The sequence below is a fragment of the Scyliorhinus torazame genome, chromosome 17 (genome assembly GCF_047496885.1).
Source record: "Scyliorhinus torazame isolate Kashiwa2021f chromosome 17, sScyTor2.1, whole genome shotgun sequence".
Classification (NCBI taxonomy): Eukaryota; Metazoa; Chordata; class Chondrichthyes; order Carcharhiniformes; family Scyliorhinidae; genus Scyliorhinus; species Scyliorhinus torazame.
The window spans coordinates 80,841,177-80,864,492 of NC_092723.1; the positions used below are offsets into that span (position 1 = coordinate 80,841,177).

The following is a 23,316-nucleotide window of genomic DNA, read 5'->3' on the forward strand; positions in this document are numbered from 1 at the left end:
GCTCTTCCACATGAGTTCTCACTACATCAGGAATTGAATTTTTAAATTCCTCCAAAAGCATAATTTCTCTGAGTTTCATACGTTTGCTCTATTTTCAAAGCCCTTATCCACCTATCAAAATTACTCTGAGCCTTTCAAACTCCATGTATGTTTGACCAAATTCTTTCCTAAATTTCTAAACCTTTGTCTGTAGGCTTCAGGCACTCGTTGATATGCACCCGAGATGGATTTTTTCACCTCCTCATACGTCCCAGATACCTCCTCCATGATGCAAACACTTCACTAGCTCTACCTACCAGCCTTGTTTGAATCAGTAATACCCACATGTCCTGTGGCCATTTCATTTGTTTACCTACTGTCATGTGAGGGTACCTTTAAGACATGGATCTTTAAGCAATGTACCTTTGTGAATTAGTTTCTTTTCAGTCCGGATGAAATGATCAATCGAACACCAAGATACTTCAACGTACGTTTATTCACGGCTGGGACTTGAGCACTGTACATCAGAGTGTCTACAGATGCAAGTCGAAGTTAATACAGCAGACAATTACTTGTATAATAAAATGACAATGTTTCCTTCCCAAGGACAGCCCCTTTAGTGGAGGTCTGAGAAATACAGCATTCTGTGGCTCTCAGCTAAAATATAGTTATCTGTAGAGTTAGAAACGATTCCCAAGGCCGTGTTTTGTTACTGCAACTGTCTAGCGCAAAAACATATGAGATAACATAAATGCCATTTAACCAAAAGTTCTCTTTGACATTTAATTTTCCCATCAAAAATATTCTCATTCCCCCTTTTAGCATTTCATGATAACTTCTAATGCATACCAATCGTCTCAGTCTCTCCCATTCTATCTATACTTCTATCATTTTCTTACGTTCCTCTGCACTTCCTTTCACATCCATTAACTCTTCAAGGCGCACTTCATGTTGCTGCATTAACTGTTGAGAAATTACTGCTGCACTGACACTTTTACACAAGCATTTCATTAGGAAGCTAAACATAATTATTACAAGTATTACAACTACCAGGATTATTAATCCATGCACCAGGTAAGACCCCCATGATCCGGCAAATAACTAATCTAACCACCCATCCCTTGATGTTTCATGCAGTTTCTTAACCTCTTTGTGGATATGATCCACGAGGTGAGTGATGTTCTCCGAACTATCGGGGATGTAGGTGCAACATTCCGAACCGATCATGGCACAAGTCCCACCTTTGTTTGCAAGGAGGTAATCGAGGGCCATTCGGTATTGTAGGGCTACGGGTCTTATTGCACCATTTCATTATTTATCTCAGTCAATGGTTCAGTGGTGTCGTTTGCTACCTCCTCCAGGATTTTTGCTATCTTCCTTATTTCCTTCATTGCAAGAGCTACCCCGATAGGGGGAAGCAGGATCCCAAAGCATCGTTGCGTTTTGGTTATTTCTCTCTTTTGTCGCTTCATCATTTGGTAATGGTCGCCTAAATTGGCGAGGTGGTGTATAAAGGGGACTACATACCCCAGATAACAGGATCCCGTCCAATTCTCTGGCAGCCAGGGATATTCCTCGTGGCCACAAATAAAATACGTCCCATTGTACGAAGTGAATTTGTCCACATCAAACCCTTCAGCCATCAAGGAGTACTTGAAGGTACCTGTCCATTTGCATATGGGTGTCCAGTGTACACCCATAAAACTGAGGAGACGTATATATGGGATAGACCTCGGATATGTTGGCCACCACAAATCTGTGCTCGCATTGACTCGCACCTACAAATATCCCTTTAACCACATTCCTTACTAAACATATTATTCCCAGTGGTCTTCCCATGTTGGTGATATTAGTGAGGGTAAGAAACGGAGGCTGGTGGGATTTGTTATAACTTGGTTGGTATCACATCTCAAAGGTGTTCATTGGATAGCCCCCCTCTTTCCAAGGTCTTGGGGATATGGGGAGAAATGATAAACTAGAAGCTGCCCCGCCATCTGGGTGTCTTACCATAGATACGATTCTTATTATCCTCAGGATTGACGAGTACCATTCTGGTAAATATACCATTCTACTGTTTCTGACAGGTTAAGCGGAACAGGTCTGAAGGGGATCCCTCCCTTAGCATAGCTCAGGATATGTGTACATACCCAGTAACCAGAAACATTCATGTCCTTTGCATACACATATGACATATACAGATACGTGTTTACATGTAATTCCCTTTTTTTTCGCAGCCTTACCCTCCCTTGGTCAACGCATCCCAAGGGTAAAGTCTTTTTTTTTTTGTTTCTGCAGCTATAGTCCCATTTACAGTTGACCTGATGACAGGGTAGGTTGCCCTTAGTCACTCCACTGATTAGTATGGTCCGATTGCATCGTTGTACGTAGGCCGAACATCCGTCCGCAGGGGTCATATTCCAAGATCCTTTTCCTGGGCCTTGACTAGTGCATTGTAAGGTGTATCCTCGACAGAGGTGATGAGTCCGTCTCCCTTGGGGCCACAGGTTCTTCGCTTGGCCTCTCCTCCAGTTTCCAAAAGTCCCAGCAGGGTTACGATAATAAGTGTGGCCTTCATCCTTGAAGTGACGTCGGAGTTATTACCTAGGGCTCGAAACAGAGGGTTATTCTCTATTGCATTTTCACAACCTTACAATGGTGGATGTGGATCCAGGCATTTCTGCCTTCCACTTTTACAGCAGTGGGAGTAGTGAGTAGGACCTGGTGTGGTCCTTCCCATCGGGGTTCTAATCCTTTCCTAACCCAATTACGAATCAGAACATACTCCCCCGGATTAATAGTGACAGAACTAGACAAGGGAGGTATCTCCTCATAAACAGCTCGTACTCGTGAATGGAGGCCTTTTAGTACTTTAGTCAAGGCTATCACATAGTTGGCCATTTCAGTGGTCATATGGTGAAACTGTACTTCCTTATGTTTCCCTTGATCCCAAGGAGTACGCAAGGGTCTTCCGTATAAAATTTTGGCGGGACTCAGTCGTGTCTTTCCAGCTGGGGTTGCACATATTTGAAGAGGGCAATAGGCAATAATTTGAGCCAAGTGGCTCCAGTCTCTGCCTGTAGTTTTGCCAGTTTTGTTTTTAATGTCTGATTAGTCCTTTCTACCATTCCCGCTGCTTGGTGTCGGTATGCGCAATGTAATTGTTGTTTTATTCCCAGCTGAGTACAAAATTCCTCATTGATCTGTCCCACAAAATGAGGTCCATTATCAGAGCTAAATCGATATGGAATCCCAAATCTAGGAACAATTTCTTGCATTAAAACTTTTACTACCGTGGAAGCTTTGTTATCTACAGTGAGGCAAGCTTCTATCCATTTACTAAATACATCAACAATAACCAATACATGTTTATAACATTGGCATCGTTCCAACTCAATGTAATCCATCTGGAGTGTCTCAAAGGGACCTTCCGGTAGTGGGGTTTTACCCATTTCACAGAGTATTGCTGACATACTAGGCAACGACTGCTAATGTTTTGCGCTATGTCCTGCAGTCTTGGATGCCACCAAGCCTTGAGCAATACATCACCCGTAGCTCGCGTACCACAATGAGTTGCAAAGTGAACACATTCGGTGACCCAGGCTGCTAATGCATCGGGCATGCATGTTTGCCCTGCCGGGGTGACCCACAATTTGTTTACAGGATCATAACAACATCCCAATTCTTCCCATAGTCTTTTTACACAAGCAGGAGCGTCCTCCTGTAACTGAATGACGTCAGTGATGGTCGGCACTGGCTTTTCAGAGGGAGACTGACCCTTAGAGCTTTTAGTCTGGCTCATCATTTTTGGTACCACCATGTCTTTTAAGCGAGAAGCCTCTTTGACTTGGTGGTCCGCTTGCCGATTACCCGCATCCACCAGAGTTTTGCCTGTCGTATGGGCAGCGCACTTTATTACGGCTATTTGTTTAGGGAGCATTAAAGCCTGTAGTAATTGTGTAACTAACTGTTTGTGGGATATCTGAGTGCCTGCAGATGTAAGAAATCCCCTGTTCTTCCATAATTGACCGAAGTCGTGTGTGACTCCAAATGCGTATCTGGAGTCTGTGTAAATGTTTATTTTCTTATTCTCTCCTAACACGCACGCTCGGATAAGTGCAAATAGCTCAGCTTGTTGGGCGGAGAACGGTGTTTCAAATGCTGCTGCTTCCAGGGTTTCTCCCTGCTGATTAACTATAACGTACCCTGATAATTTATCCCCCCTTTCGCCGACGGAAGCACTGCCGTCGGTGAAAACAGTTAAGTCTACATCGGGCAGGGGTGTGTCGGAGGCTTCCTCTCTGAGGAGCGTCAGGCAATCGTGGCCTGGCTGTGAGCATTCCAAGGGTGGTTCGGAGAGAAAACTTGCTGGATTGACAGTGGTGCAGTGGCGAAATTGGAGCTTGGGATTATTCAGGAGATAAATCTCGTATTTGTTCTGCCGAGCCATGGTTAAATGTTGGGTTTGGAGTTGTCCGAGCAGGGCCGTGACAGAGTGGGAACTGTAAACCACATTGTCCTGCTGGAGGGTAAGGTTAGCTGCCGACTGGAGGCTGTTGTAAATAGAAGCAAGGATCTGAGTGCAGGCGGGATAGTCAAGAACTGTCAGTTTAAGAGAACTGTCATTATTCTGAATATCGCTTTATTAATTTTAAGAAATGAACATATCTTGTTAGTAGTGCTTTCTTTAATAGAATCGACGAATTCATCTACAGAAAACCAAGAGACAGCATAAGATTGGTTCAGTTATATATGTTTAATAAGTTATTGCGTTTGATATTTTTAAATAAATGTTTAGAATTAGCCTGGGAATTAAAACTTCAAACAATGTGGAAGCTGGTTTTTAAAAAAAACAACTCCGATTAAAAAGAACAGATCATTCAAAGACATTTGATAACGGGAATTTGGCAGCAATCCAACTTTTACTCCCAGTCCATTTGAGTGACAAATATATATTTTTTTTTTAAAGTTTAGAGATGCGAATGGCATCATTCCAAGCTATACGCCTCTTTTTGTCTCTGCAAGAAAATTAACCCTTTCAACAAGCTTTTGTGTACAATCCAGAAGATGTCAAAGTGCAGAATGTTGCACTTTCATTCCCAATAACTCTAAAGAAGTTAAAGATTTGGCATTACATATCCAAAAAGAAATCAAAAAACTTGATCCACCCCAATTTATCTCTCTTTGGGATAAAATTTGTGGGTGGCTTGGACACACTGGAATGTCCACAATAAGAATAATCTTATTCTCCTGTGTAGCTGTATTCATCATTTACATAACATACAAATGTGCGAAGTGTATAAAAAAACTATTCGCTAAACGCAGGGGACCAACTATTAGAATTATTCAAACTAACTGTACCCCCAATCGATGAATTTGAGCTGAAATACTATTCATAGAATCATAGAATCATAGAAGTATACAGCATGGAAACAGGCCCTCTGGCAGCTCGTTCCAGACACTCACTACCCTCTGAGTGAAGAAATTGCCCCTCTGGGCCCTTCTGAATCTCTCCCCTTAAACCTATGCCCTCTAGTTTTAGACTCCCCTACCTTTGGGAAAAGATGTTGACTATCTACCTTATCTATGCCCCTCATTATTTTATAGACCTCTATAAGATCACCCCTAAGCCTCCTACGCTCCAGGGAAAAAAGTCCCAGTCTATCCAGCCTCTCCTTATAACTCAAACCATCAAGTCCCAGCAACATCCTAGTAAATCTTTTCTGCACTCTTTCTAGTTTAATAATATCCTTTCTATAATAGGGTGACCAGAACTGCACACAGTATTCCAAGTGTGGCCGTACCAATGTCTTGTACAACTTCAACAAGACGTCCCAACTCCTGTATTCAATGTTCTGACCAATGAAACCAAGCATGCCGAATGCCTTCTTCACCACCCTGTCCACCTGCGACTCCACCTTCAAGGAGCTATGAACCTGTACTCCTAGATCTCTTTGTTCTATAACTCTCCCCAACGCCATACCATTAACTGAGTAGGTCCTGGCCTGATTCGATCTGCCAAAATGCATCACCTCACATTTATCTAAATTCAACTCCATCTGCCATTCATCGGCCCACTGGCCTAATTGATCAAGATCCCGTTGCAATCCTAGATAACCTTCTTCACTATCCACTGTGCCACCAATCTTGGTGTCATCTGCAAACTTACTAACCATGCCTCCTAAATTCTCATCCAAATCATTAATATAAATCACAAATAACAGTGGACCCAGCACCGATCCCTGAGGCACACCACTGGTCACAGGCCTCCAGTTTGAAAAACAACCCTCTACAACCACCCTCTGTCTTCTGTCGTCCAGCCAATTTTGAATCCAATTGGCAACCTCACTCTGGATCCCGTGAGCTTTAACCTTCTGCAACAACCTACCATGCGGTACCTTGTCAAAGGCTTTGCTAAAGTCCATGTAGACAACGTCTACTGCACTGCCCTCATCTACCTTCTTGGTCACCCCCTCAAAAAACTCAATCAAATTTGTGAGACATGATTTTCCACGCACAAAGCCATGATGGCTGCCCCGAATCAGTCCTTGCCTCTCTAAATGCTTGTAGATCCTGTCTCTCAGAATACCTTCTAGCAACTTACCTACTACAGACGTTAGGCTCACCGGTCTGTAGTTCCCAGGCTTTTCCCTGCTGCCCTTCTTAAACAAGGGCACAACATTCGCCACTCTCCAATCTTCAGGCACCTCACCTGTGGCTGCCGATGATTCAAATATCTCTGTTAGGGGACCCGCAATTTCCTCCCTAGCCTCCCACAACATCCTGGGATACATTTCATCAGGTCCCGGGGATTTATCTACCTTGATGCGCTTTAAGACTTCTAGCACCTCCTCTTCTGTAATATGCACACTTCTCAAGACATCACTATTTATTTCCCTTAGTTTCCTAACATCCATGCCTTTCTCCACCGTGAATACCGATGAGAAATATTCATTCAGGATCTCACCCAACTCTTGTGGCTCGGCACATAGATGTCCTTGTTGATCCTTAAGAGGCCCTACTCTGTCCCTAGTTACTCTTTTCCCCTTTATGTATCTGTAGAATCTCTTTGGATTCTCCTTTGCATTATTTACCAAAGCAATTTCATGCCCCCTTTTTGCCCTCCTGATTTCCCTCTTAACTCTATTTCGACAATCTCTATACTCTTCAAGGGATCCACTTGATCCCAGTTGTTTATGTACGTCATATGCCTCCTTCTTCTTTTTGACCAGAGTCCCAATATCTCGAGTCACCCAGGGTTCCCTACTTCTACCAGCCTTGCCCTTCACTCTAAAGGGAATGTGCTTACCCTGCACCCTGGTTAACACATTTTTAAAAGCCTCCCATTTACCAGCCGTCCCTTTGCCTGCCAACAGTCTCCCCCAATCTACCTCTGAAAGTTCCTGTCTGATACCATCAAAATTTGCCTTGCCCCAATTAAGAATTTTAACTCTTGGGCCAGACCTATCATTCTCCATAGCTATCTTAATTTTAATATTTGGATAATTGGAGCGCATTCTGGGGAAGGTGGGACCTGTACAAGCAGGACGGGTTGCATCTGAACCAGAGGGGCACCAATATCCTGGGAGGGAGGTTTGCTAGTACTCTTCGGGAGGGTTTAAACTAATTTGGCAGGGGAATGGGAACCGGATTTGTAGTCCAGCAACTAAGGTAGCCGATATTCAGGACGCCAAAGCGTGTAATGAGGCAGTGGGGAAGGGAACACTGACGAAGGAGAGTATTTGCAGGCACGGAGATGGGTTGAAGTGTGTATACTTCAACGCAAGAAGCATCAGGAATAAGGTGGGTGAACTTAAGGCATGGATCGGTACTTGGGACTACGATGTGGTGGCCATCACGGAAACTTGGATAGAAGAGGGGCAGAAATGGTTGTTGGAGGTCCCTGGGTATAGATGTTTCAATAAGATTAGGGAGGGTGGTAAAAGAGGTGGGGGGGTAGCATTATTAATTAGAGATAGTATAACAGCTGCAGAAAGGCAGTTCGAGGAGTATCACCCTATTGAGGTAGTATGGGTTGAAGTCAGAAATAGGAAAGGAGCAGTCACCTTGTTAGGAGTTTTCTATAGGCCCCCCAATAGTAGCAGAGATGTGGAGGAACAGATTGGGAAACAGATTTTGGAAAGGTGCAGAAGTCATAGGGTAGTAGTCATGGGCGACTTTAACTTCCCAAATATTGAGTGGAAACTCTTTAGATCAAATAGTTTGGATGGGGTGGTGTTTGTGCAGTGTGTCCAGGAAGCTTTTCTAACACAGTATGTAGATTGTCCAACCAGAGGAGGGGCAATATTAGATTTAGTACTGGGTAATGAACCAGGGCAAGTGATAGATTTGTTAGTGGGGGAGCATTTTGGAGATAGTGACCACAATTCTGTGACTTTCACTTTAGTAATGGAGAGGGATAGGTACGTGCAACAGGGCAAGGTTTACAATTGGGGGAAGGGTAAATACGATGTCAGACAAGAATTGAAGTGCATAAGTTGGGAACATAGGCTGGCAGGGAAGGACACAAGTGAAATGTGGAACTTGTTCAAGGAACAGGTGCTACGTGTCCTTGATATGTATGTCCCTGTCAGGCAGGGAAGAGATGGTCGAGTGAGGGAACCATGGTTGACAAGAGAGGTTGAATGTCTTGTTAAGAGGAAAAAGGAGACTTATGTAAGGCTGAGGAAACAAGGTTCAGACAGGGCATTGGAGGGATACAAGATAGCCAGGAGGGAACTGAAGAAAGGGATTAGGAGAGCTAAGAGAGGGCATGAACAATCTTTGGCGGGTAGGATCAAGGAAAACCCCAAGGCCTTTTACACATATGTGAGAAATATGAGAATGACTAGAGCGAGGGTAGGTCCGATCAAGGACAGTAGCGGGAGATTGTGTATTGAGTCTGAAGAGATAGGAGAGGTCTTGAATGAGTACTTTTCTTCTGTATTTACAAATGAGAGGGGCGATATTGTTGGAGAGGACAGTGTGAAACAGATTGGTAAGCTCGAGGAAATACTTGTTAGGAAGGAAGATGTGTTGGGCATTTTGAAAAACTTGAGGATAGACAAGAGCCCCGGGCCTGACGGGATATATCCAAGGATTCTATGGGAAGCAAGAGATGAAATTGCAGAGCCGTTGGCAATTATCTTTTCGTCCTCACTGTCAACAGGGGTGGTACCAGGGGATTGGAGAGTGGCGAATGTCGTGCCCCTGTTCAAAAAAGGAACTAGGGATAACCCTGGGAATTACAGGCCAGTTAGTCTTACTTCGGTGGTAGGCAAAGTAATGGAAAGGGTACTGAAGGATAGGATTTCTGAGCATCTGGAAAGACACTGCTTGATTAGGGATAGTCAGGATTTGTGAGGGGTAGGTCTTGCCTTACAAATCTTATTGAATTCTTTGAGGAGGTGACCAAGCATGTGGATGAAGGTAAAGCAGTGGATGTAGTGTACATGGATTTTAGTAAGGCATTTGATAAAGTTCCCCATGGTAGGCTTCTGCACAAAGTAAGGAGGCATGGGATAGTGGGAAATTTGGCCAGTTGGATAACGAACTGGCTAACCGATAGAAGTCAGAGAGTGGTGGTGGATGGCAAATATTCAGCCTGGATCCCAGTTACCAGTGGTGTACCGCAGGGATCAGTTCTGGGTCCTCTGCTGTTTGTGATTTTCATTAATGACTTGGATGAGGGAGTTGAAGGGTGGGTCAGTAAATTTGCAGACGATACGAAGATTGGTGGACTTGTGGATAGTAAGGAGGGCTGCTGTCGGCTGCAAAGAGACATAGATAGGATGCAGAGCTGGGCTGAGAAGTGGCAGATGGAGTTTAACCCTGAAAAGTGTGAGGTTGTCCATTTTGGAAGGACAAATATGAATGCGGAATACAGGGTTAACGGTAGAGTTCTTGGCATTGTGGAGGAGCAGAGAGACCTTGGGGTCTATGTTCATACATCTTTGAAAGTTGCCACTCAAGTGGATAGAGCTGTGAAGAAGGCCTATGGTGTGCTCGCGTTCATTAACAGAGGGATTGAATTTAAGAGCCGTGAGGTGATGATGCAGCTGTACAAAACTTTGGTAAGGCCACATTTGGAGTACTGTGTACAGTTCTGGTCGCCTCATTTTAGGAAGGATGTGGAAGCTCTGGAAAAGGTGCGAAGAAGATTTACCAGGATGTTGCCTGGAATGGAGAGTAGGTCTTACGAGGAAAGGTTGAGGGTGCTAGGCCTTTTCTCATTAGAGCGGAGAAGGATGAGGGGCGACTTGATAGAGGTTTATAAGATGATCAGGGGAATAGATAGAGTAGACAGTCAGAGACTTTTTCCCCAGGTGGAACACACCATTACAAGGGGACATAAATTGAAGGTGAAAGGTGGAAGATATAGGAGGGATATCAGAGGTAGGTTCTTTACCCAGAGAGTAGTGGGGGCATGGAATGCACTGCCTGTGGAAGTAGTTGAGTCGGAAACATTAGGGACCTTCAAGCAGCTGTTGGATAGGTACATGGATTACGGGAAAATGATATAGTGTAGATTTATTTGTTCTTAAGGGCAGCACGGTAGCATTGTGGATAGCACAATTGCTTCACAGATCCATGGTCCCAGGTTCGATTCCGGCTTGGGTCATTGTCTGTGCGGAGTCTGCACGTCCTCCCCGTGTCTGCGTGGGTTTCCTCCGGGTGCTCCGGTTTCCTCCCACAGTCCAAAGATGTGCGGGTTAGGTGAATTGGCCAATGATAAATTGCCCTTAATGTCCAAATTGCCCTTGGTGTTGGGTGGAGGTGTTGAGTTTTGGTAGGGTGCTCTTTCCAAGAGCTGGTGCAGACTCGGGGGGCCGAATGGCCTCCTTCTGCACTGTAAATTCAATGATAATCTATGATTAATCTAGGACAAAGGTTCGGCACAACATCGTGGGCCGAAGGGCCTGTTCTGTGCTGTATTTTCTATGTTCTATGTTCTATGTTAAAACTAATGGAGTTATGGTCACTTGTCCCAAATTGATCCCTCACTAACACTTCTGTCACTTGCCCTTCCTTATTTCCCAAGACGAGGTCAAGTTTTGCCCCCTCTCTAGTCGGTCCATCCACATACTGAATGAGAAATTCCTCCTGAATACACTCAACAAATTTCCCTCCATCCAAGCCCCTAATGCGATGGCTGTCCCAGTCAATGTTGGGAAAGTTAAAGTCCCCTACTATTACCACCCTATTTTTCTTGCAGCTATCTGCAATCTCCTTACATATTTGCTCCTCAATTTCCCACTGACTATTTGGGGGCCTGTAGTACAGTCCTATCAAGGTGATCTCTCCCTTCTTATTTTTCAGTTCCACCCATATAGACTCAGTGGGCGAACCCTCGGATATATCCGCTCTAAGTACTGCCGTAATGTTCTCACTAATCAAAAACGCCACTCCCCCTCCTCTCTTACCTCCTGTTCTATCCTTTCTATAGCATCTGTACCCCGGAACATTGAGCTGCCAGTCCTGCCCCTCCCTTAGCCATGTTTCAGTCATAGCTATAATATCCCAGCCCCATGTGCCCATCCATGCCCTGAGTTCATCCGCTTTGCCCGTCAGGCCCCTTGCATTGAAATAAATGCAGTTTAATGTAGACTTTCCTTGCTCTCTGCCCTGCTTTCTCTGGTCATGCTTTACACACTCTCCCTTCCTGCCTTTTGTTTCTGTCCCCACTGACTTCCTACATCGGTTCCCATCCCCCTGCCACATTAGTTTAAACCCTCCCCAACTGCACTAGCAAACACACCCCCGAGAACATTGGTTCCGGTCCCACCCAGATGCAGACCGTCCGATTTGTACAGGTCCCACCTCCCCCAGAACTGGTCCCAATGTCCCAGGAATTTGAAACCCTCCCTCTTGCACCACCTCTCAAGCCACGTATTCATCCTAGCTATCCTGTCATTCCTACTCTGACTATCACGTGGCACTGGTAGCAATCCTGAGATTACTACATTTGAGGTCCTACTTTTTAGTTTAACTCCTAACTCCCTAAATTCAGCTTGTAGGACCTCATCCCGTTTTTTACCTATATCGTTGGTGCCTATATGCACCACGACAGCTGGCTGTTCACCCTCCCCCTCCAGAATGCCCTGCAGCCGCTCCGAGACATCCTTGACCCTTGCACCAGGGAGGCAACATACCAACCTGGATTCTCGTTTGTGTCCGCAGAAACGCCTGTCTATTCCCCTTACAATTGAATCCCCTATCACTATAGCTCTGCCACTCTTTTTCCCGCCCTTCTGTGCAGCAGAGCCAGCCACGGTGCCATGAACCTGGCTGCTGCCACCTTCCCCTGGTGAGCCATCTCCCCCAACAGTTTCCAAAACGGTAAATCTGTTTTGGAGGGAGATGACCGCAGGGGATCCCTGCACTGCCTTCCTACTCTTCCTCTGTCTGTTGGTCACCCATTCCCTATCTGCCTCAGTAATTTTAATCTGCGGTGTGACCAACTCACAATGTGCTATCCACAACTTCCTCAGCATCGCGGATGCTCCAAAGTGAATCCATCCGCAGCTCCAGAGCCGTCAAGCGGTCTAACAGGAGTTGCAGTTGGACACACTTCTTGCAGATGAAGGAGTCAGGGACACCAGAAGGGTCCCCGACTTGCCACATCTCACAAGAGGAGCATGACACGGGTCTGAGCTCTCCTGCCATGACTTAAACCTGAAGTTAAATTTGAACTACACTACACAGCTAAGAGAAAGTCAAAGAGAGAAAAATCACTTACCAGTCACAAGCCAATCACGTACCTGCTGGCTGTGATGTAATTGCTCCTGAGACTCCCTCACAGGTCTGCTTCTCTGCACCTCCTTAAGATGAGCACCAAATTCCCTTAACTAGTTAATTAATTTACTTAATTAATTGGATTTTTTTTTGTTTTGGAAACTCAACCCCAAACTCCAAAAAACACAGCCCTCACTCACCTCTTACCCGAACTCAGCCTTACCCAAACTCAGATACACTCCGTTTGCTTCCAGCACTCTGTTTCTAAAGGCACTTCAGCCACACCCTTTGTATCCTTCCTGATTTACAGTCAGCCAATAGGCCTGCTCCCGAAACTGATCTCCCGAAACTAACAGCTGACCTGCAAGGTAAGGAGGTTGTTAAACAGTACTTACCTCTCCCAGGCCGCAAACTTTTAAACTCTCCGCTCTGACTCGCAGCTCCCGCGCTTTTTCAATCTCCCGCGCTGTTTCCAAAGTCCCGGCTCTCTCTCTCTCCCGCTCCCAGCTGACCTGCAAGGTAAGGAGGTTGTTAAACATTATTGAAATGTTACTGATCAATCAACTTTTTGACTGTATTATTAACATATTGTATAATTCATTAATACTGAATCAGTAGTATCAAATTTGATTAATTTATTAATTATGACAATTATTTTGAAATGCCTGTTTGTTGGGCCCCGGGGGTTGGCAGGGTTGTATGCTATATTGGGAACTTGCCGGACGGGGAACTGACACTGCGGCTGATAATCGTCTGGGTAATCAGGGAAATCCACCTCTGGTGCCCCCTCTTTTACCGGGACTAACTCTTGATTCATCTGTGGGAATTGATTAGCATGGGTTTTAGAACGAGTGCGAGTCGCCGGACCTCCTTGCGACGGTGGAGGTGGTGATAGTGGAGTTGGGAGCGGTGGATAAAGGGCTTGAATGTACACATCTTTAATGTAATTTCTAACATGGTCACACCAGAAGAATAAAGAGTTTTGTGTCTGAAACATCATTTGTTTTAGAACAGTTTAAACTACAATCAGAACCCTGGGAATGTAAGGTGGAGGCGGTCGTAGTGGTGGTGTAACGGTCGGTCGTCCCCTATATTGCCAATTTTCAGGGTCATCCTCATCGTCTCCCTCGGTCAAGGCAAGGCCGGCCATTTGACCGTACGGTCCTGATTTAGAAATGGAGGGTTTTACAGACTTGGGTCTTTTTCTATGGTGGGCACATTCCTTTTTCAAAACCTCCGCAGTCTTAACAATTCCCCCTTCTGTTAATTCAATACCCAATTTTAAAGCGTTAGCCTGCCAACTAGCCAATAAAGATGTATCTTTTAATTTTTGGCAGCACTCCCGCCATAACTCAATCAATTTCTTAGCCGTGGAGCTACGGTTATGTTGCCAAATAATCTGCTGTGCCTCTATAACCGTAGGCAAATCTTTTGATCTTCCCAGGGGCCATTTCCCCTTTCCCAAATTCTTATCCAATTCTCCCGATAACTGCCGCAGCTGCTGAGAATGTTCCGGTTACTGTTCACAAAGAGTCTGAAGCGCGCTTCCACTATCAGAGGTGCTATCTAAAGTACTACCCATTGTCTCCTACCCTCAGATGATCCTTGTGGTTACCTACTTAATTTTGGTAGCAATCCTAAATCGCCTATTCAATCAAGAATTTAAACGGGTTTATCCTGCCCCGTTACCCAATTAGGAGGCTTAGGCAATTGTTCGAAAGTGACTTTTAGAAGGTCAAAGTCTGGAAATGAAACATGAAAAGAGAGAGAGAGAGAGGACTGATTTAAACAGACTGACAGCCTCAGGGAATCAAAGACAGAACAACAGACCGACAGACTCAGAGAATTAAAGACAGAACTAACAGATTTAAGAAATTGTTCGAGTGTTCCGACAGGGTACGCAACGGTGAAACCCTGTTTATTGTGGAGTTTAAGGCGTCATCTGCACCTGGTGAGAAGTACTATAATTTGGACGGAGTTATCCGTTCTCCGCTGTAGCCAATAGTCAACCCGGAGTGTCGAACAAGTCGAGACACTGGTTGAGACAATCACTTGTTTTAAGGGCAACCTTTTATCGCGAAGGTATCAAGCAACCAGAAGGATCATCAACAGCCAAGCATCTTTAGAATTCGAAGAGGACTCTGACCTCTTACGGGACTCCAACCCAGAATTTGAGGACAACTCTAAGCTCCTACGGGACTCCAACCCAGAATTTGAGGAGATCTCTAAGCTCCTACGGGACTCCAACACAGAATTTAAGGAGGACTCTAACCTCCTACGGGACTCCAACCCAGAATTTGAGGAGAACTCTAAGCTCCTACGGGACTCCAACCCAGAATTTGAGGAGAACTCTAAGCTCCTACGGGACTCCAACCCAGAATTTGAGGAGATCTCTAAGCTCCTACGGGACTCCAACCCAGAATTTGAGGAGAACTCTAAGCTCCTACGGGACTCCAACCCTTCCCGGGCCTCTAACCCGGACTGTGACGGGTTCGCCGGACTGACCTGATCTCGTAAGAGTCTCTCCAGAAACAGACGGTAGGACCAGGTCGCGCTCGGTACAGCGGAGGGGGAAACCAAAGTGGTAACAAGGGTACTCACATTTGGGGGCCCAATTCCTCCTCCGCCTCCCGACACGATCAGTCAGTTACACCGTCTGCTCCTGGCAAGGCTCCGTGAGAACCATTCTCTGCTACCAAATGTGAATTAGTTTCTTTTCAGTCCAGATTAAATGATCAATCGAACACCAAGCTACTTCAATGTACGTTTATTCACGGCCGGGACTTGAGCACTGTACATCAGAGTGTCTACAGGTGCAAGTCGAAGTTAATACAGCAGACAATTACTTATACAATAAAATGACAATGTTTCCTTCCCAAGGACAGCCCCTTTACAGGAGGCCTGAGAAATACAGCATTCTGTGGCTCTCAGCTAAAATATAGTTATCTGTAGAATTAGAAACTATTCCCAAGGCCGTGTTTTGTTACTGCAACTGTCTAGCGCAAAAACATAAGAGATAACATAAATTCCATTAGACCAAAAGTTCTCTGACATTTAATTTTCCCATCAAGCCATATTCTCACCTTTAAGAAAACAGTGATGTCAGCGAGTGGGTGGAGCTGAGGTCAGATCAGCCATTTTGCAGTTTCGTTTTTGCAGGGTTTGTTTGAAAAGAGCTTGTGAGTGTCTCTGTTTTGCAGTGAGCTGGATTTGCTGTGAGATCTGCAATAAAAGACCATCTCTGGATCATTTGGGTGATTTAAACTTAAAATAGTGAAGCCTTTAACCTGATGTGATTTTGTTTATAGGTGTTAAGTCTCTTGGAAGTTTGAAGGAACATTTTAAGGAATTATTTACTGTTGCAATATTTTCTGAGTTATCTTTGAAGTGAGGGGTGTTAAGAGATCCAATGTTTATTTAAGATGTTAAGTTGAGTTCATGGAATAAACAGTGTTTGTTTAAAAACCCACGTGTCCATAATTGTAATCCCACACCTAGGGAAAAAGCCGTGTGCTAGGAAAAGCAACAAAACCATTAAAGGGAGGTTAGTTGAACTCCATTGTGAGATGTGGATGTGCTCACAATCACTGACACCGAGGACAAAGTCGTAGAAGCAAGTTCCTTTATTAGTTTCGAGTCTGCAACCTACCATATGTTACATTGCATGTTCACGTTAACGTCAGTTGCTCGCCTTAGGGGCGTATTTTACAATATGCATTAGTTTATTACGCAGTCGCAGTAGCGCAATTGTTCGTGGTAGTTGACCCACTTCCTTACTCACCACATCCTGTTATCTCCACATCCTATGGCCCATTATAATGATTTAATCAAACCGTATCTCTCACAATGTTATCTCCACCTCCTCTGGCCCATTATAATGATTTAATCAAACCTTATCCCTCACAATGGCCCATTATAATGATTTAATCAAACCTTATCCCTCACAATCCACCCTTTTTCTTTCTATAAGTATTTGAATAAATCACTTGGTGTACTTAGTCTCCAGTTTACTCAGCATCAACTTAATTTCCTCCCGTTGCACCTGCTGGACCTCACCTGGTTTGAGTATCATCATTTTCTGTAAGCCGGGTGTGCCTTCCGTTTGGCCAGTTCGTCCAACAGGGACCGTCACCGCCTGCATCCGTCCCACCACACTCATAATGAGTCTCTAGAAGCATGGTATGAGACAGGGCAGGAATAATAAGCCAGCTAAGGCACATAGGAGTATGAACCCCATTGTCTTCCACCAGGTTCCATCAAAGACACTAGGTCACCACCCTCCAACCCCAAATGACTTCCATTTTTGGACAGGGACATGTGCAATCTTTCGAATCCCCTCTGATATCGCCAAAACGGCTTCCCCATTGTTATCGATATTGAGGCAGCAATTTGATAAATTAAACTTCCCACATACTCCCCCCTCCTCAGCTAAAAGGTAGTCCAATGCCAATCTGTTTTGGTAAATTGCTGCCCTCATCTGAGTCTGCTGCTTAGCCAATAGCCCCAAGGCCTCGGCTGTCCTGTTCGTTATGATCTCCAGGGCAGCCTGATAACACGGTTCAGCATATAAATTGGTGTGCGGTAACCCCATGAGCCATCCTCCACCCAAGTCGGCGGCCCATAATAGGAGATTACTCTCTCAGGTGGCCATTCCTCGTCCTTTCATGTACCGATTTCACACTCCTCTTGGGACGTCTTAGATCGTCAAAGACCCTCACTCCCAGGGCGTTACCTCTGCGTTTGGGAAGCAGGAAGAAACCGGGTTGTACCAACCCTAGGAAACAAGTCCCTTTCCAATTCGGGGGTAAAATCGAGTACCCTCTTTCTCCGCAAATCCAAAATAATCCTTCCGGGGCCGGGTCCCCTTTGTTCGTATCATGACCCCATGTTTTCATGCCGGGATTCCCTAAATGGGGATTATCAGTGTCGGCCTTGCATTTCCACAGACCTTCAGTGGTGTTGTCACATGTACCTTGGATGGGAGCATCGGTAGCCCGCCAGTACCATGTAGGCCTTTCGGGCCACCAGGAGGTGCTACCACTTTTGTGGAATGTCTTGATCCGTTTACACGGACTCACCCCCACGTGTTTCACAGGCAACCCTGATGGGTCTTAGCAACACACTCGGTTGCCAGGGGAGTATCAGTTAGTACCCACTCCTGGGGTCTACGGTGGGTGCTGGTAGTTATGTTCCACTTAAATAGGTCTGCTGCTTCCACGGTAGAACCTCTCCAGGGCTATCTTTCACTCATAAGGGGCCCCCCACAGACCCAACAGTTAGTAACCTTCAGTGTCTGAGTAATCCTCAGGGCCAGGTCGACAAATAAATTTCCCCCAGCCTTGGGTAGCTGGACCTCATGTTGGATCTCCTCATAAAGGGAGGGGTATACCTGGGGAGCAGTTGGTTTAGGGGTAGCCTTGGCCTTCTTCTTTTCCTTCACCATTATTTCCCTTTCACTATCCTGTAATACTCGTTCACCCGTCCCCCATTGCCCCCTTGGCCATAAGCATAGCCATTGTCCTCGGGGCCCTTGGGGGGCATTGGTAACCAACTGAATTCTGTAGCATATAATATCGCTTTCCCCCTTCCTCGCATTCTATAAGCGTCTTATAACAGGATGAGGAGATGGAGGTGTGATATGTAAATACCGTATGTGTCCCAGTTTTGGTCCTTACCTTAGTATAACATTTATCACATTTCTGTAAGCCTTCAATTAAAACGACTAGACATGTCACTATGACAATTTTAAACAGCATTTTTATCTGAGTCCCTTGAGAATATTAAAGTCAATGGTTGTTCGCCCTCTTTCACCGTCCACTGATCAGTGTTGTCTTCCGGAGGCGCAATTGGCCCTTTTGTTCTAGCGGCGTGTGTCCACCCTTTTTCTTTTGTTCGGACTGAAGTTTCAGTGGTGAGGAGGATCTGGAAAGATCCTTCCCAAACGGGCCATAGTTTTTCTTCTCTCCACGATTTTATCAACACCCACTCGCCTGGGTGTAACTTATGTATATAAAAGTCCAATGGGGGTGTTTGAGACAGGAGTCCCTTTGCTTTCAGTTCTGTAAGCGAACGAGATACTGCCAGTAAATAGTTCCTCATAAACACATCGTTACTTTCTACCATTGGGACTCCCTCACTCCTTCCCAAGTAAGGTAGTCCGAACAACATTTCATAGGGTGATACCCCTATATCTTTTCGGGGCGCGGTTCGAATTCTTAATAGTGCCAGAGGTAGGCATTTGGTCCATGGGAGGTGTGTTTCCAACATTAACTTGGTTAGCTGCATCTTTAGGGTGCTATTCATTCTTTCCACCATCCCTGAGCTTTGGGGATGCCACGGTGTATGGAGATCCCATTGTATTCCCAAGGTTTCACAAATTAATTGATGCACCTTGGATGTAAAATGAGTCCCTCTGTCGGAGTCAATGGACTCAATAACCCCATATCGTGGGATAATTTGTTCTAGCAGTATCTTTCCCACTGCCTGGGCCGTGGCCGTGGCGGTGGGGAAGGCTTCCACCCATCACCTTTCTGGACCAAAGGAAGTTCTGTAAAATCTATCTGTATTCTTTGGAAGGGGCGGATGGCCAATTTCCGACCCCCTTTTACGGTCTTTCGCATATTCTTTTTGTTTATCTTCCGGCATATTATGCATCGATCGCCTACCTGCTTAGCTACTGTGTGGATTCCAGTACAAGCATATACCCACAGAAAGGCATCACCGAGAGCCTGGGTGCCCCAATGTGACTGGGGGTGCATCTGTCCCAAGAGTTCCCTGGATATTTCCTTGTTTAATACTTGTCGCCCGTCTGTTAGTCTCCACGCCCCTTTTTCATTTTTAGTTGCTCCTAACTCCTTCATTTGTTGTTGCTCCACAAGTGTGAAGACAGGTTCTTTGGTAATCTCTAATGACTTGGGGATGAGACTCATTATTTTAATGGTGTCTCCCATGGCAGCCTACCTGGCCTCTTCATCAGCCAGTCTATTTCCTCAGGCCTCCAGGGAGCTCCCTCCCTGGTGTCCGGGAACATGGACCACTGCTATTTCCTCCGGTAACTGGAGCGCGCTTAACGTTGGCTCTGTCAATTTTTCGTGGGCCAATCCTTTTCCTCTGGTGGTTATCATTCCCCTTTCCTTCCATATTTTTCCAAACGTATGTACTACCCCAAAGGCATATTTGGAGTCGGTATATACCGTTCCATGCTCTCCCTTCAGTAACTCCAAAGCCCTTAATAATGCATATAACTCACAAGTCTGTGCTGACCAATCGTTAGGCAATCTCCCCGTCTCAACTCTGTTCAGTGCTTTCCCATCTACTATTGCGTATCCACTGTGTCTCTTCCCGTTTATGCATCGAGATGATCCGTCAATAAACCATCTATTCCCCTCGGGCAGTGGTTCCTCTCCCAAGTCCTCCCTACTTTTTGTTTGGTATTCAATTAAATCTAGGCAGTTATGTTCTGGGTCTCCTTCCTCCTGCGGCCCACTAAATAGGAATTGTGAGAGGTTTACACTCCTATCTGTTATCATTTTTAAATCATCCCTTTCCATTAAGATTGCCTCGTATTTTAGAATTCGGGAGTCGGTGAGCCATCTGTGGGATCTCTGTGTCAGGATTGTATGTACCGTATGCGGGGTTGCTACGATTAATTCGCCGCCGAAAGTGAGTTTACGGCTTTCTTCCACAAGAGTCGCTGTAGCGGCCACTGCTTGGACGCACAGTGGCCATCCGCGGGACACAGGATCCAATACTTTCGACAAGAATGCTACTGGCCTTTTGTTTCCTCCCCACTTTTGGGTCAGAACCCCCATTGCCGTTCCACCTTCCATATTAACATAAGAGGTAAAAGGGCTTCTCCAAACATGGGAGAGAGAGAGCACTGGTGCCCTTATCAGGCTTTGTTTTAGTTCATCATATCTATCTTTTTTTTCCTGTTTCCATTTCAATTCCTTTACTTTCTCTGCCATTTTGTCATCTAGGAACTTAGTTTTTGATGCAAAATTCTCGATCCAAATTCTGCAGTATCAATCCTAAAAATGTCCTAATTTCCTTGATAGTGCGTGGTAAAGGGAGGGAGGTTATTCCTTCTATGCGTTCAGGGCTTATCCTTCTTTTTCCTTCACTTACTAAATGTCCCAAATACTTGACTTCTTTTTCAACAAACTGGAGCTTGTTTTTGGACACCTTTAAACCTCTTTCTCCTAGGAAATTTAGCAACTCTATAGTCCCCTTTGTGACCGCTGTTTTGTTCAAGCCGGACAGTAGCAGGTCATCCACATATTGCAATAATTGGGTCCCCTGCTTGTTACTATATTCCTCTAGTACTTGTTCTAGCACTTGCCCGAACAAGTTAGGTGACTCGGTGAATCCCTGGGGTAGAACGTTCCACCTATATTGTTGCTTCCGTCGGGTGTATGGATTCTCCCATTCAAAGGCAAAAATATCTTGGCTTTTCGCATCAAGTGGGCAGCTCCAGAAAGCATCTTTTAGATCCACCACACTGAACCATTTATGGGCATGGGGAATTTGTCCCATAATGGTATATGGGTTTGGCACCACAGGATGGCGCTTTTCCACTATTTTGTTCAGCTCTCTCAGATCTTGCACCATCCGATACGTTCTGTCAGACTTCTTGGCTGGTAATATGGGGGTATTATATGGGGACATGCAGGGCTCCACCACTCCTTCTACCTCCAATATTTCTATCACTGGTTGGAGTCCCTTCCATTGAGATGGGGTACTGTCTTACACTGTCTCACATCCGGCTTTCAGGCTGATCTTTAGTGGGGGTATATGTAACCCTCCCGATTGCCCTCCCCGGCCCAGACCATGGGGTTTATTTCCTCTTCGTCTTGGTCCGTCAGAACGTACATTTTCACTACTACGTTTCCATTTTCCGGGGCCGTCCCTAGTTTTAATTGCACTTCAGACCTCGTCCCATTAAATTCATCCCTGCTTGTGGAATTAATATTAAGGGTTCAATTACTTCTCTCGTTTGGTATTTAACGAGTACGTCCTCTATTTCTGGGGCTATTAATGCTTTTCCCCCTACTCCCGCAATTTTAATTTTTCCCTTTCCTGTGTTCATTCCTTTTGGTATATGCATAATACTTGATCTTTCTGCCCCTGAATCTACCATAAATACCACTTCCTCTCCCCGGGGTCCCACTTTCAAATTAACCAAGGGCTCCCTTCTGTATCCCAGGGAGAGGAGCCCCTGACCCCCCTATTCATCCTCTTCCATCATGGCGTATACTTTCGCCTCCTTCTTTCTCTTTGGGCAATCTCTTTTAAAGTGTCCTTCCTCATCACAATAATAACATTTCATGGGTCCTGTCTCCCAATTTCCTGGTCCTTGTCCTCCTCTTCCTCTACCTCTGCCCCTTCCCCTCCCCCCTTGTCCTTGTTGACCCCCCTGCCTCTACCTGGGGTCTCCCTCGTCCACTTTTTTTCCACAACCTGCTCTACCGCCTGCATCATTATCTTCGCCTTACCCTTCGCCTTCTCGTCTTCCCTTCTCACATATACTTTTTGTGCTTCCTTTAGTAACTCGTTCATTGATTTGTCATTCCAGTCTTCCAACTTTTCTAATTTCTTTTTAACATCTGGCCACGATTTAGTGACAAAGTTAGCTCGCAAGACTTGCTGCCCAGCGTCTGATTCTGGGTCAATGCCTGAGTATTGTTGTATATTCCGCCTTAATCTTTGGAGGAATATTGCCGGGGCCTCATCTTTTTCCTGTCTATTCTCAAATGCTTTCTCGAAATTCTGTCTTTTTGGGACCGATTCTCTTATTCCTTTTACAATTAACTTTCTGTAATCTATCATATCTTGTCTCCCCGCTTGTGTTTGTTGGTCCCATGCGGGTCGGGCAATTGGAAATTTTGTGTCCCCTGGTATTGCCGGGACGTTCCCTACAGCGGGGTTTTCTCTTTCCCAAATCCTCATTCCTGCTTGTCTTACCATTTGCCTCTCATCTGGGGTTAAGAGATTCCCAGAATGGCCTGCATTTCGTCCCAGGAATATATATTGGGTCCAAGGAATTGATCTAATTGTTCAGCCACTGTCAGGGGGTCCTCCAGCAGGTTTTTCATTTCTTTCTTGAAACCTCTTACTTCAGTACTTGTTAGGGGCACGTTCACAAATCCCAAGTTACCGTCACCCATGGGTACCTCCCTCAAGGGGAACAGCGCCGTTGGACGGGTGCTTGGTAGAGGGACATTTTTGACATCGTCTTTTAACTGCTGGACTTCTGTTTTTCTTGACCTCGGGATCGTCCCCATTCCCCCGGTTGATCATTATGGGCCCCTGTTTCTGTTGAAGGTGTGTGGGGCCCTTGTATTATGTCCGGAGGAGGATTTACAGGCTGAGGATGGTTTATGGGCACCGGTTGGTCTTCCCGTTGCGGTGGGGGAAGCGGAGAAGGATTTATGGGCTGAGGATGGTTTATGGGCACTGGTTGGTCTTCCTGTTGCGGTGGGGGAAGCGGAGGAGGATTTATGGGCTGAGGATGGTTTATGGGCACCGGTTGGTCTTCCCATTGCGGTGGGGGAAGCGGAGGAGGATTTATGGGCACCTGTTGGTCTGCCAGTTGTGGCTGATTAT

The 23,316-nt window shown here is 45.4% G+C and overlaps 1 protein-coding gene and 1 long non-coding RNA gene across 2 annotated transcripts in view; one reads left to right on the forward strand and one right to left on the reverse strand.

Annotated features, from left to right (window-relative positions):
* Positions 1-23,316, forward strand: part of LOC140393974 (cryptochrome-1-like) — a 207,082-nt gene that overhangs the window by 104,210 nt on the left and 79,556 nt on the right. The gene's annotated exons all lie outside the window — the stretch shown is intronic.
* On the reverse strand, positions 458-18,186 carry LOC140393973 (uncharacterized). The gene is made up of 3 exons (XR_011935794.1): positions 15,795-18,186; positions 13,107-13,223; positions 458-2,586 (listed from the first exon to the last, which is right to left on the reverse strand). It is a non-coding gene; the product is annotated as an uncharacterized lncRNA (long non-coding RNA).